A 15,628-nucleotide genomic window follows, 5' to 3' on the forward strand; every position below is an offset into this window, starting at 1 on the left:
AATGTTAATCCTTTTCCCAACAAATTTTAGTCCCCTTAGGGCTAAATATTAAGGTCTGTATGAAATAGTCAAAGGTGAATGAAGTTAACTATGTGGTTAAAACACCTGATTGGAGACATGAAATGCAGAGTTCCCATGTCAGCATGTTAAAAGCCTTATTTTGAAAATTTGGGTTGTAGCAAGGAACAAGCCTTCATTAGAGGTGTTGGCTGTTGATAAAACTGAGGAGTTTGGACTGGAAGAGATGCCATCTTTGCCGTGGCTCCCCCGCTGACAGCAAGTGACACGTGGGACAGGTTTGCTGCTACAAATGTGTGTCCTCACAGTGTAATCATTTCTCTTCGTGTTGTTACTTCTATTCTCAATTTTTTTTTCTCTGGCATACATTGGGCAACATACCTTACATGAAGATATTTTGATTGAGAAAACATTGTTTTTTTAAAATCAAATCATCCATCAAAAGGTATTATTTGTTGTAATCAAAAGGTGTAACATTCCAACTCCATTGCTGCCTGCAGGGAGATTGTACGTTCCCCTTGTGACTGTTTTATTTCTCCTGGGTCCTCAGTTTCCTCTCACATCCAAAAATCCAGCTGTTTATTTGGTTAATTGGTTACTTTAAATTATTCCAACAGTGAAGATGAATGGTAGAATCTGGACAGAGTTAATGGGAATTTAGGGAGAATATAATTATATTGGTGTAAATAAACACTTGATGGTCTATGAATTTGGTGGGGATAAGGACTTTGTTCATGGTGTGTGACTTTATAATTCTATAACTCTCCAATAGCAGAGAATTGTCTATTTTACTCCTTGTGTTTGACGTAAAGAAGTGTACCAGTTCTGGAAACCAGACAGATACTGAACAACATTGATGATGTACTAACCTACAAAAATATGATGGAGTACATTAGCTTTTTGCCAGGTAAGGGGTTAATGAATATTGCCAATTCTGTAGTTCACCAAATTACAAGGTCACAGATTCCTGAAGTTAAAAGTTCAGATTTATTGTCAGAGGACATATAGAACCATAGAACATCACAGGACAGAAACAGACCATGCTGAACCATTTTTTTTTTGCCTTGTCCCACTGACCTGCATCTAGTTCATAGCCCTCCATACCTCTCCCATCCATGTATCTGTCCAAATTCCTCTTAAATGCTAAAACTGAGCCCACATTCATCATTTCAGGAGTCAACTCGGTCCACACTCTCACCACTCTCTGTGTGAAGATGTTCCCCCATCATGTTCCCCCTAAACTTTCCCCTTTCACTCTTAACCCATGTCCTCTAGTTTGTCTCTCACCTACACTTAATGGAAAAAAAGCCTATATACATTTACTCTGTCTATCCCCCTCATAATTCTAAATCCCTCTATCAAATCTCCCCTTATGCTTCTTTGCTTCCAGGGTGTAAAATCCTAACTTGTTTAACCTTTTCCCTTTAACTCAGTTCCTGAAGTCTGGGCAAACTAGTAAATCTTCTCTGGATTCTTTCTATCTTGATATATGACATTGCATACAACCCTGAGATTGTTTATCCTGTGGGTCAGGAAGAATTTCTACTTGTCAGTAGTGCCAAAAAACTGTACCAAAAAAAAAGATATATATTCAAAAGAGAGAAATGTAATATAATTTTTCATATCTGCTGTAATACCATGCCTGTCTGCAATAAAAGCAAGAAAGGCAACTATGGATTTTACTATGGACAAGAAATTTTATTTCAAGGGTAATAAGGTAATGAATCCCATACCATCATCAACTCTAGATGAAGCCACTCTATGAAACTATTCTATGAAAATGCAAATGAACTTGGGTCATTGCCAAAGAATGTTTTATTCCACCTTATGATTTCCAAGAAATATTGATAATGCCTTATCTCTGGGTAGCAAAGCTCCTTCATTTATTCTGGAGAAATAACAAGTCGAATGAGATTCTTTAGACATGCCAGTAATTATCTTTGTGACCTTTGAGACCCTCACCAATGCCTGATCCTCAATGAGTGGTTATTTTTTCTGACACATCTGCATTTTCTAGTCACATCTATTGGATAGCAAGTGCACTGTGTGTAACTTTAATTGTTCCAACTGGGAACACATTCTCCCTTCCACATCTATGACTGAACTGACTCCCATCTAATGACTAACATTATACTTCTTTTTTCCTGACGATTCCCATTGGTCGTCCATCTTTGGTTGTAACATTTTCTTTCTATGCATAGATGAAAGAATAAATATTCAACATGTCAACAAAATACACCATGTACTTTTGGCAACAGCACTTTAATTTGTGGTGCATATTTATTCTGAAGTATATTAACAATAAAATCTTAATGTTAGAGAGAATTTGAGAGCACAGTCATTATCAACCATAGGGAGGCCATTTGCCAGGAGCAAGGAGGTTGCAACTTGACTCCCCCAACCTGTCATTTTCCATCCTTTCAACTTTGGTGTCCACGTGAACACAGCCTATCCTTTCAATTATACCAGTTTCTTAGAGCTTCAGAGTAAAATGCTGCAAATGCTGGGATCCTAAAATAAAAATAGAAAATTTTAGAAGTATTCAGTAGGCAGCATTTATGCCGAGAAAAAAAAACAGAATTAACATTGCAGGTTAATGATATTCCTGAAGAAGAGAAAAAGGGATCAAGCATCAATGCAAGGATAAAAGGATGGAATGATATGGGAAGAGAGCAGGATTTGCATGGGATAGTGCTATAAGTGAACCATGGTGAAGACAGAACACAGGCCACATGATCATGGAGGGGACAATCTGGTCAGAATCATGAAAGAGGCCTTCCATAATTTTTCAGTTCAAAAATATTAGCAGGTAGAATACAAGGGTAGCTCTGAAGTGATAAACACGCTCCAAAAAACTTGCCAATGAAATGGTTAGTTATAGAAGGAAACTAGGAAAACGTTGCATCACCAACACAGATAAGCCAAGCTGTGGTAACTCTGTGGAAGTAGGGATCTGTTTAGTGTAGACTGATGGAGATTAATAAATTTTAACTAATGCTGAGATAGTTGTAAATACTTTAGGGTAGTAATGGGGGATCAGAATGGGTGTTGCCGGGCAATGACAGCCAAGCTGAAATTCCATTAGGCATGATCAAGGAATAATGAGGGTCTTGGAATATGAGTTGCCTGATAACAACAGTCTGGCTGATAAATTTCCAACAGTCCCATTTCTCGCTGCAATCATATGACTTATAGAATTTGGCAACTAAAATGGTAAAAATACCTGAGAGGAGGGGGACATGTCTGCAATATGGTGCATCATGTAGATGAACATTGCAGAACTTAATGCTGATGGGATAATGCTTGCTGCCTAGAAAGTGGCTGTTTTGAGATTGATTAATGTTAAATCATGTTGGAGAATTTAAACATATGCATTTGTATTCCCTGGGATCTCCTTGATCCCTACAGGGTTGATGAAACTCCCACCAATTTTATGTGTAAATAAAGAAATATTGGGAAATTAAAGTGTCTGAATCCTCCATTTCTTATGATACTTTTGCTGAAGAAAATAACACCATCCTAGACCTGGATGAAGAGGGTATAAAAGCAATCATGCACAATTCCTTCCTTGGTTACCTGTCTTGAACCTGACAGGATCCAAGTATATATGGCAGGATCAAAACAGGTCTGTATTCAGATATATAAAAAAATGGTTTCAACTCAGATTAGTAGTATCTGGATCAGGATGGTTCACTTAATGTGTACTCTCAGTTCTCTATCTCAATTTGATCAATGATGAGAGTGGGTTTGGGTCAGTTATGAAAAAAATGTATATCTAGTTTTGAGGTAAGTTCAGATTGGCTATGGTCAGATGAAGTCAATTTGGTTTTAATTTTATACCCCAGCAGACCCAACTCCTCCTGTCAGCAATGTATCCGTTTGACCCAAATTACACTTGGATTGTTGGGTCTGGAAGTGGTGCAGAAACACACTTAGGAGAGAGAAGATGGTGTGAATGTGGAATTTTATGGTGCCTTTCATGTGTGCTTCAAGGTCAATAAATTCCTTCTGAATTGTAGTCAGGTTTAACAACAGGAAGAACAACAGCTCTATTGAACAAAATAAGGTTCCATAGCAACAAGGAGAAACTAAACAAATTTCTGTTTAAGTAAAACTGAGTCGGGAATAAATAGTGAGATGCAGACAGCAAATGGAGGAGGCACAGAGGCACTAGAGCTGTCACCTCAGCTTCAGAAACTCAGTTCAATCCTGAAGTCATGTACTGAATGTGTGGAGTTTGTACATTATGTCGGTGAGTTGTAGAATCTGGCAATGAAAGGATGGGAATGTGTAGCGATTAATATTGGATTAGTTTAAAAAAGGTTTGCTGGGCCTAAGGACATGTGTGATTAGAATCAATGATAAATTCCTATGCGCTTGAGTTAATTAGCATAGACATAATCTTTTGTTCTGTGCCAAATGTTGCTAGCATCCCATGTCCAGATGAGACGATTGCTGTAACCATGGTTTATTATGTACGAAACAGAGTTATAGAGGTAGAACATAGAAATAAGCCTTTCATCCCAAGTCCACACCAATCATCAATCACCCATTTATACTCATTTTATATTAAACGTAATTTTAACGGAGCTATCTCCCTAGGTACTGCACAAAAGTGTCAGCCTGGATTATGTGGGTGGGCATTCTCTGGTCTATGAAGACAACATTGAGTTAAGATTGTTAGTAGCAAAAGAGGTAATTCGCAGCATGCAAGGAGGAATAACTGTGCTCTCATTTTGATTGAAGGAAACAAAACTAATAGATATATTTTATCACATAACTACTATTTTTAATTAAATGTAAAACTTTAAAACATGTCTTTAAATGAAGCTTAACTGCCAAGAAATATTTCAGGTACCAATCCTAAAATTGGTTATTAAAGTGTTGGAGTTTGTGTTTATAGCCTATCTAGAAATATCAATTATGAGAAAACCAGCACAGATTTTCCTCTGTAACAGAAATAAAGTCACAGGCCTCCAGAGAACAGGATGGAAGAGAGAGAGACAAGTTTTAAGCCACAGAACATTCCAGACAGGAAATTAGACTCGATTATTTCTTCTGCCCTGATCATCTCAAAGCAATCACAGTACCCCCAGGCTCTAGAATACATAATGTCTTTTAAGACAAAAATGCTAAATGCCAATGGATTCCACTAGTCAAATGGGCTTCCATTCATAAATTGGCTTTCTGCCCAAACATGGCTGATTGACTCCACTACTTGTCAGATGTGATCTAGCTGTCAAAAGCTGCAGAATGTGCACAGCCACACTGAAATCGCCAACGAGACCTAGGCTTCACAGACCTTAAAACTAGCATCTTCCCTCCCTATAGTTAGCTTTCTGTATAGGGTAGAACTGGCATTTTCACGTGTTAATGAATGATTCAAACTAAGGCACACAGAGCACAGAAATCATTGTATATTGCAAACAACTTTTCAGACTGCTTCCATTTGTATAAGCTACAAATTCATATCTTTTAATTTTAACATATACATGTAAAATGCCAATTGGCATCAACCATTTTCCTGTTTCTGGAAATGTGCAAACACTGACTGTAATGCCTTAACTTGTAACAAAGAGATAGCCCTCTAATTTGTATACAAGAATGGTCCTTAAGTATTGTACCCCCCGACTGGATTCTTTGAAAGAGGCTCAACAATATTAGTGAGATGACCTTGTCTACCTGCCTCTAATACTGCTCATTCCCACTGGTGTGACTCAATAAAATCTACCACTATTGTGCATAGATGTATATATGTGCTGCATGGGCTGACCTGCCCCCTGAACCTGTGATTCAGATTTCCCCATAAAGGCAGTTGCGCCCACTCTCTCACTATCTGCCTTGGGACCGGCCAGCAACATGCAGGTTGTGCTGACACTTTAAGGTGATTAAAGCCTATTAATCACTATTCTCTATCTTATTGTGATTGATTGGTAGTACACTGTATTTTGTACTTTGTGGTTTTGCTGTAGTTTTTGTACCTTAACATGAAGCGCGACTTTAACGAAATACCTGATCACAGCTGTTTGTGTGAAATTAACACTCTGTACTGAGCAACAGAGGCTTGCAAATGCAATTAGGTCAGAATCAATGCAGAAAATCCCATCCACGCAATGGATCAAGCAGCATCTCTTCTAATATTTGACTGAATCTTCATCTTGAACCATTTACTGCTTCTCTTTTTGCAGATGCTTCCTGACTCTTCCAGCATGTTCTGCTTTATTTCAGCCTCTGTAGAATCTTGTTCAGTGTAAGAATAAAAGCCATACTGACCTTTGCTTCATCTACACTGTTGCATCAATTGTTTCCCAGAGGTGAGTTCTTGATGAAATTGAAATTCTTTGTTAATAGTCACTCCATTTAAATATTAGAGATAGGGATGACTGCATTTAAGCCCAATTCAGAGAAACTAAATGTAGCACTTAATAATATTGCTCACTTCTCATCTCTGTTCCTTCTACCTGTCATCGTCTAGGCAAACTGTTGCTGTGCTCTTTTAATCATGGGACAAATGTAGAAACAATAATACCAGCAGCAGTGCATGATATATAAAATTGTGGATAACCACCAGAGTTTGGAAATTCTTAGAATAAGAGTTTATTTCAGCTACATGTCTGAAATATTAGATAATCATTAAATCAGTGGGAGTAGCATGAATGAGCAGCTTTCACCACAATAAAACATCAAAAGCCAAATACAGGTTGACTGAATCTATTCTTGCTTTTTTCTCTTCCCTACCAAATCACAACACAGCAGTTCCCATTGCTGTTGCAACCAACATGACAATTTCTCACACTTTGACAGAAATGACATCAATTGGACATTTTGTCAGTTGTCTCGGTTCATGGCCTTGCATTCATGGTAATTATGCTTGCTCAGAGCTTTGGTTCTAAGATCTGTGGAGGCAAAAGGAATCTTGCATTGTTACCTGCTTTATCATTTAAGGTTGAAAACTAAAATAAACTAAAATTGTTTTCAATAAATAATTAAATATTCCTTGCTATAATTTCTTGACTTTTGTCTATTTGGTATTTTAAAGCTAATACTTGCAATAATTTTGGATATTTAGATTGGTCTTTTAAATACATTTGGAAGACATTTTTTTCCTTTATAGGTTTAAACACATGAGTAGGAGGTAGAATGAAACAAGAATGATTATTGCCTGATGAGAACTGTTCCAGTGTAGACTTGTTATAGAAAGCTATTAACCTGCCAGATAGAAAAGGGATTTAATTGTAAAATAGCCAAACGTTGCAATCTTTGGCAATGAGTGTTTTACTATATAAACTGTATACAGTACTTGTAACTGTTGTAACTCTGCCATTTCCAATAGTCCCTGTGAGTTTTAATGCAATTCTTATGAGGATGCTAATTGTATTATTACTGATGAGTTGATATACTAATATAAGTTCGTATATCCATCCTCAACCGATGGTCAGAACACTTCCAATCTCTTTTCAGTGCCAACCGCTCAGTCCAAGATTCCGCCCTGCTCCAGCTCCCTCAACAGCCCCTAAGGCTAGAGCTGGATGAGGTCCTCACCCGGGAAGAGACGTATAAGGCAATCGAACAACTGAAAAGTGGCAAAGCAGCAGGTATGGATGGAATCCCCCCAGAGGTCTGGAAGGCTGGCGGCAAAACTCTGCATGCCAAACTGCATGAGTTTTTCAAGCTTTGTTGGGACCAAGGAAAACTGCCTCAGGACCTTCGTGATGCCACCATCATCACCCTGTACAAAAACAAAGGCGAGAAATCAGACTGCTCAAACTACAGGGGAATCACGTTGCTCTCCATTGCAGGCAAAATCTTCGCTAGGATTCTACTAAATAGAATAATACCTAGTGTCGCCGAGAATATTCTCCCAGAATCACAGTGCGGCTTTCGCGCAAACAGAGGAACTACTGACATGGTCTTTGCCCTCAGACAGCTCCAAGAAAAGTGCAGAGAACAAAACAAAGGACTCTACATCACCTTTGTTGACCTCACCAAAGCCTTCGACACCGTGAGCAGGAAAGGGCTTTGGCAAATACTAGAGCGCATCGGATGTCCCCCAAAGTTCCTCAACATGATTATCCAACTGCACGAAAACCAACAAGGTCGGGTCAGATACAGCAATGAGCTCTCTGAACCCTTCTCCATTAACAATGGCATGAAGCAAGGCTGTGTTCTCACACCAACCCTCTTTTCAATCTTCTTCAGCATGATGCTGAACCAAGCCATGAAAGACCCCAACAATGAAGACGCTGTTTACATCCGGTACCGCACGGATGGCAGTCTCTTCAATCTGAGGCGCCTGCAAGCTCACACCAAGACACAAGAGAAACTTGTCCGTGAACTACTCTTTGCAGACGATGCCGCTTTAGTTGCCCATTCAGAGCCAGCTCTTCAGCGCTTGACGTCCTGCTTTGCGGAAACTGCCAAAATGTTTGGCCTGGAAGTCAGCCTGAAGAAAACTGAGGTCCTCCATCAGCCAGCTCCCCACCATAACTACCAGCCCCCCCACATCACCATCGGGCACACAAAACTCAAAACGGTCAACCAGTTTACCTATCTTGGCTGCACCATTTCATCAGATGCAAGGATCGACAGTGAGATAGACAACAGACTCGCCAAGGCAAATAGCGCCTTTGGAAGACTACACAAAAGAGTCTGGAAAAACAACCAACTGAAAAACCTCACAAAGATAAGCGTATACAGAGCCGTTGTCATACCCACACTCCTGTTCGGCTCCGAATCATGGGTCCTCTACCGGCACCACCTACGGCTCCTAGAACGCTTCCACCAGCGTTGTCTCCGCTCCATCTTCAACATCCATTGGAGCGCTTTCATCCCTAACGTCAAAGTACTCGAGATGGCAGAGGTCGACAGCATCGAGTCCACGCTGCTGAAGATCCAGCTGCGCTGGATGGGTCACGTCTCCAGAATGGAGGACCATCGCCTTCCCAAGATCGTGTTATATGGCGAGCTCTCCACTGGCCACCGTGACAGAGGTGCACCAAAGAAAAGGTACAAGGACTGCCTAAAGAAATCTCTTGGTGCCTGCCACATTGACCACCACCAGTGGGCTGATAACGCCTCAAACCGTGCATCTTGGCGCCTCACAGTTTGGTGGGCAGCAACCTCCTTTGAAGAAGACCGCAGAGCCCACCTCACTGACAAAAGGCAAAGGAGGAAAAACCCAACACCCAACCCCAACCAACCAATTTTCCCCTCCAACCGCTGCAACCGTGTCTGCCTGTCCCGCATCGGACTTGTCAGCCACAAACGAGCCTGCAGCTGACGTGGACTTTTTACCCCCTCCATAAATCTTCGTCCGCGAAGCCAAGCCAAAGAAAAAAATAATAAGTTCGTATATACCTACTTCAGAGTATTTCTGATGAACCTGAAAGAGGAAGTTTACTATTTTTTTCAGCATTTTTGCTTTAAATGTTTGATTTGTGAAAAAGTAAAATAATTTTGAACCAATCATTGTGAGGCAGCGGAAGTGACCTAGCCTTAAACCTAGAAGCTTCCAAAAACTGGCACTTTCAGAAAGTTTTGGGGCAAGTTTCTGCAGGCATAATGGGAAACATGTGCATCCGTGTAAGTGTATATAAACAGTAAACATAATTGACCGGATGATTATGCACACTTAAGTGCTGAGCGAGTGATCAGATAATTTTGCCATCATTCATCTGCAACATTTGGTACACTTTCTACTGCTCCTGTCACAGTGGATGACCATCCATCATTTGTTGAGCAGACCTGCCAAAGAACATTACAGAGGAAAAAAATGGTCCTTCCACATAGAAGAAGAACTGGGACCCGGCTAAATCCCAGGGAAATGGTATATAGATCCACATTAAACTTGTCCAAATGCAGCACTCTCATTCAGGTTCAATGGAGAGAATGTCTGGCCATACTAATTAATTCCAGATGATTCAAGATGTTTGTCGCAGCTCCAACTAATTTGCCTGTGTGAAGAAAATTGACACTGACAAACAATTTCCTTGCTTTGGGGATATTCCAGAGGACGACGGTGCTGGCTTTTGTCAGAGTTTATTATCCATCTGCATTCAGCAGCTCACTGATGCACTGCTCTGGCAAGTTGATAGGTTTTTTTTCCCTCTTTGGAATCCTGAAACACAACTGTCCAGACTGTAATAGCCTTTATGTTACTGATGTAGTTTTCCCAATGAGCAGCTTGCTGTAATATGTGGAAGGATGAATAGGTTTCATCAGCCAATCCATTCATTGTAAGGCTTCTATTCCATTATAGCACATGCAATTTGCAATTCTGTCATGTTGAAGCAGTGCTGAGCACACAAGTACACTTCGCGGATGACACAGAGGAATACATTCACACTGCCTCAAATAGTAATGAGAATTTGCAGCAGATGATGTTGGCAAGTGGGCATTGGGACCAGAATATAATTGAAGGAAAATATCAGTACTTTGCAACTTTTCACAGAAGGCACATCTAGCAATTGTAGAATCTCCCCGTGTTCTATTGTGAAAGGACCTGGACAGTAGTCTCTGTAGTATGTAGGGGGATGTGGCTAGGTACCTTTCATGCGTTGATTAAGCAATCGGCAAAGGACAACAACATGCATGAAGTTGGGCTTCAGAATTTCCCTTATCGTACATGATAGACTGGAAGAGAAAACCCTTTACCTAGATCGGTAAGTTGTTTAGCAAGCTAAAGGAGACCTTGGACTCCAATGCAATAAAGTACTGGAGAAACACAGCAGGTCATGCAACATCCAGAGGAAGTAAAAGTCATTCGACATCTCAGTCCTGCTTTGAAAGGCCTCTGGTCTTTTAGCATCTTGCTGTTTTGTCTCCTTGGTGATTACATGACCTCTTAATGACTGGCTGGTTGGGAACCATCTGGAGTTGGCAGATGGAAAAAGGGGATGATCAACTGGTAATGTTCTGGCCATTGTGAGTCCCAGTGAAGGTGTACCTAGTATGACTTGCAACCTCTTATGATTGAGGTTGGAGAGTTAATATTTTCAAAAACTGCTCACTAATATGTCTAACGAAATGGAGGTTTGAGAAGTAATCCACACTTATGAAACTGTAGTCGGTTCGGTCAAATCCTTTACCCAGGTCATCAGATATCCATTTTTTGGACCTCTAATTTAAATCCATTTTAGATGTGTTTTGTGCCACTGCATTTCAGCTTTGTCTTCAAATGCACTAATATGCTGTATCATGGCAACATACATGATACCCTTGATGTCAACGTCGATATGATGCAAACATTTGTGGCACCTGAAGAACAGTACCAACATGTTTTTTTTCTCAATCTCAATGATTTTTCTCCAGTTTTTTACGATTTGCCTTCATCACACATGCTACCATAAAAGATCTAATAATGCATTTTAACTGCACAAAATTCAAAGCTCAGAATTTTATGCACAAATCTTTCAATTACTTTTAAGCTTTTAATCAAGTAAAATTTCTTCAAAACAGTCATCAAATTTTTCAGCTGTTTACTCCAGTACTAAGTGCAGGATGTGAACAAGACTGGTAGATACTCAATTTACTCATTTATCATATTTCTACCTTTAAATCCAGTTACATAGAATAAATTGCAAATATTTGAATTGCACCAAAAACTATTTCAGAAACTAAAGTTAAAAGACATAATTTCAACAAAGTTTGCCATTTTACACTGGATTTTTGAGATTAACTGGTCAGGAGGTTAGGAAAGGACCATATTGTGAATGTGACTGGTCCTTTAAAAACTGAGGTTTGAAATTTTAGTTGTGGCTAATGAGTGATATGCCCAGGCTTTAGCTACTCCCTGGTTCCCAGATTGGCACTTTGTGTATGTCCAAGTTGTTGCCACAGGCTCAAGCTAGTTCCTAATAGGTGGATCACAGGCTACAGTCTGAGTCCACTGATGAGACAAGTACTGGATAATCAACCCTGTCATCTGTTGGGTCCTGGGCCATAGAGTCAGAGTGAAACATTTCAGAAATAAGTCCTTCAACCTAATTTGCCCATGCCAACCAAATGTATAGGGTCTTGGTGAGACTACACCTGGAGTACTGTGTGCAGTTTTGGTCGCCTTATCTGAGGAAGGATATCCTTGCCTTGGAGAGGGTGCAGAGAAGGTTCACTGGGCTGATACCGGGGGTGGAGGGACTTGCATATGAAGAAAAGTTAGATAGACTATGCTTGTATTCTCTGGAATTTAGAAGATTGAGGGGGGATCTTATAGAAACTTATAAAATTCTTAAGGGTTTACACACACTAGATGCAGGAAGGTTGTTTCCAATGCTGGGGAAACCAGAACCAGGAGCCATAGTTTAAGGATAAGGGGGAATTTTTTTAGGACTGAGATGAGGAAATATTTCTTCTCTCAGAGAGTGGTAAATGTGTGGAATTCTTTGCCACAGGAAGTAGTTGAGGCCGGTTCCCTGTCAATATTTAAGTGTAGGTTAAATTTGGCCCTTGTGACCAAGGGGATTAGGGGGTATGGGGAGAAGGCAGGAACTTGGGTATTTATCAGCCATGATCATAATGAATGGCAGTGTAGGCTTGAAGGGTCAAATGGCCTACTCCTACACCTGTTTTCTATGTTTTTATGTTTCTATGTCCTCCCCTTACATTAGTCCCACCTGCCTGCATTTGGCCTATATCCTATTAAACCTATCCTTTCCATATATCTATCAAATGTTTCCTGAACATTGCAATAGTTCCTGCCTTAACCATTTCCTCCATCAGCTTGTTCCATACACCCATCACTCTCTTTGTAAAAAAGTTAACCCTCAGTTTCCCGTTAAATTTCTCTCTACTCACATGAAATCTGTGTCCTCTGGTTACAACATGGTGAGGACTGAGCCAAACATCATAGCCACCCTGGTCTGGTATCATTTGGGCTCAGAGGAGTGGAGTCAAGCAAGGCTGTGTCATTGCATCACAACATTTTCCTCAGCATAAGGCATCTCTACAAGGTTCTTGATGGACTGGAGCTGATTTACAGTAGGTGGTCAATAGGAAACTGTTCAACCACAACTCTGAGACTGACCTTAGTCATCGAGACCATACTCTGACAAGACTTGCAGAGGAATTTAATCAGAGGTGGATCTTCAAGTCATTTACAACGTTCTCACTGTAGAAAACAAACAGTCATCTCAATGCTCTGGATAGATTCCACCATTACTCTCACTGCTAAATTTTCTAAGCAATATCAGCATCATCTTCCAAGTCTGAATTATACTCAGCTGGCTCCAGTGGAGAGATCACATTGTTTATATGCTGGGCATCATAGCTTGAGACTTTTATTCCATTGCATGCTCTGTAGAACAATACACCCAATACAGGCCAAAACCTTTTTCCCACAATGATGTCAAATTAAATTAATCTCATTTGTCTGGACATGGCCTGCATCCTTCTATTCACCTCCTATTCACTCCAGTCTCACCAATAGCAGAATTCATGGGTCCAACAGTTGAATCCCCTCTAAACCCACAGAGGTACAGTGGAAGCACACAATTTGAAGCCAAGCAACTCTCTAAGAAGGAGAGATAAAGAATATAGCTTCTATATAATAAGCCTGTATAGAGAAGAAGGCTATCTAAGATTACAATGGGATCTAGATCAACTAAGGAATGGCAGATGGAATTTAGTTCAGACAATGACAATGTATTACATTTTGTTAGGTTAAACCAAATCAGTACTTGCATGGAGAATGGTGAGGCACTGGAAAGTGTTGGGGTACAGGTATATAGTTCCATGGAAGTGAAGTCACAGATAGGGTGTGCCTTCATAAATCAAAACAGTGAGTGCAATAACGCATGCAACAGTGAGTTACAAGTGTTCAAGATGGTGGTGAGAGCACAGTGTGAATATTGTGTGCAGTTCTGAGGAAAATATTATTAAGCTGGAAAGGGTGCAGAAAAAAAATCACAAGAATGTTACTAACACTGACAGGCTAGAACTATAAGAAATGGCCAAGTGTACAGTTACTCTTCTCCCTGGAGTTTAGGAGGCTAACAGAAGATTTATAAAATTATGAGAGGCATAGATAAGGGAAATAGTTGTTGCCTTTTCCCAGTGTTGAAGAGACTAAAATTAGAGGGCATAGATTTAAGGTGAGAAGATTTAAAAGGTACCTGAGGGACATCTTCCTTTCACAGAGGGTTGTGGGTTTATGGAAGGAGCTATCAGAAAAAGTGGTGGAGACAAAGGCAGTTATAATGTTTAAAAGGCATTTAATCTGAATATGGAAACAAGTGAAACACAATAGTTAGCACATGCTGTGATTTTAATAAATACACAGAAATGCTGAAGGGACACAGCAGGTTTCGCAATGTCTATAGGAAGGAAAGATATATTACTGATGTTTTGGGCCGGAGCCCTTCCTCAAGATAGGAGAAAAAGCAGGCAGCCCCTGAATTAAAAAATTGGCAGGGGGAGGAGTACAGAACAACAGACAAAAGGTGATGATTGGATATGGAGAAAAGCCCAGAATAAATGAAAGGTGAGAATTGATGAGGGGGATGGGGAGTATGACTGGCTCTGTGAATGCAGAGCAGGGATAAAGGAGACAGAGGGAAAAGGGATGGGGGAAGGGGGGTGAGAGAGAGAGAGAGAGAGAGAGAGCTTGTAATGGCACTGATATACCACAGCTTACAAACAAATAAAGCATGATGGCATGTCTGAACAACATGCTTTTCTGAAGCTGATCACCATAACTCACCGGATCATTGAACACTTTTTCTGGACCCAGATTCAGAAACTTGTCAGCATGGTGCCATTTCTCATTTCTGCCGCTGAACATCCAAGGTCTGAATTTACAGAAGTGCTCATGCCAAGGAGAACCAGGCAAATGTTTGCTCCACATGGACACATCACCACCTGCTCTCAATGCTGCTCAATTGGGCTGCGAATGGTAAGCCCAAAAGGTCAGTGAGAGTTCAGACAACGTCAACTTGAACTGAGACCCTCGATCCATCATAATTGTGCCGGAACACCAAAAGAAGGAATCATCAATTCACGAAAGCCTAAGCAATTGTCTCCACAGAAACTTTGGTGACAGAAATGGCCTCCTGCCATCTAGTAGCCTGATCACATGTAAGTAGATAAGTATATCTTCTGGATGGTAGAACCAGACCTTCCAATTCCAGGAGCATGTGATGGAAATGGGAATCAAGAACAGAAAAATCTCCAAGCCTGGATTTTGTGTGTCTGGAGACTTTAGAGTGCTGTTCTTGCCCATAATACAACAACCAACTTAACGTGAGGTCAGGTAAAGTGTTCCGTTATCAGTTTGATTAATGCTCTTCTACCAGGATGAGACAGGTTACAAAGAACCTCGAAAATCTCTCAATGCAATGCCACCAGCACAAAATATCTTCCTGTGGAAATGTTACAAACCAGTGTTTCACCAGATTCATCCAGGTGCACATCTTGTAGGAGGAGACCTGTGCTGATCTGGCATTACCGGATGAGATCGGGATCGGTGTTTTGCACATGAGCGAAGGCACTAAAATGGTAGTCATCATAAGTAAGGCCTTTATGTCATGCCTGGATAGGGCGTCAGCCATGGCATTCTCCTTCCCTCAGATGTGCCGTATGTCTGAGGAAAACTGTAAGATGAAGTCCAAATGTTCAA

The sequence above is a fragment of the Narcine bancroftii genome, chromosome 4 (genome assembly GCF_036971445.1).
Source record: "Narcine bancroftii isolate sNarBan1 chromosome 4, sNarBan1.hap1, whole genome shotgun sequence".
NCBI classification, from domain to species: Eukaryota; Metazoa; Chordata; class Chondrichthyes; order Torpediniformes; family Narcinidae; genus Narcine; species Narcine bancroftii.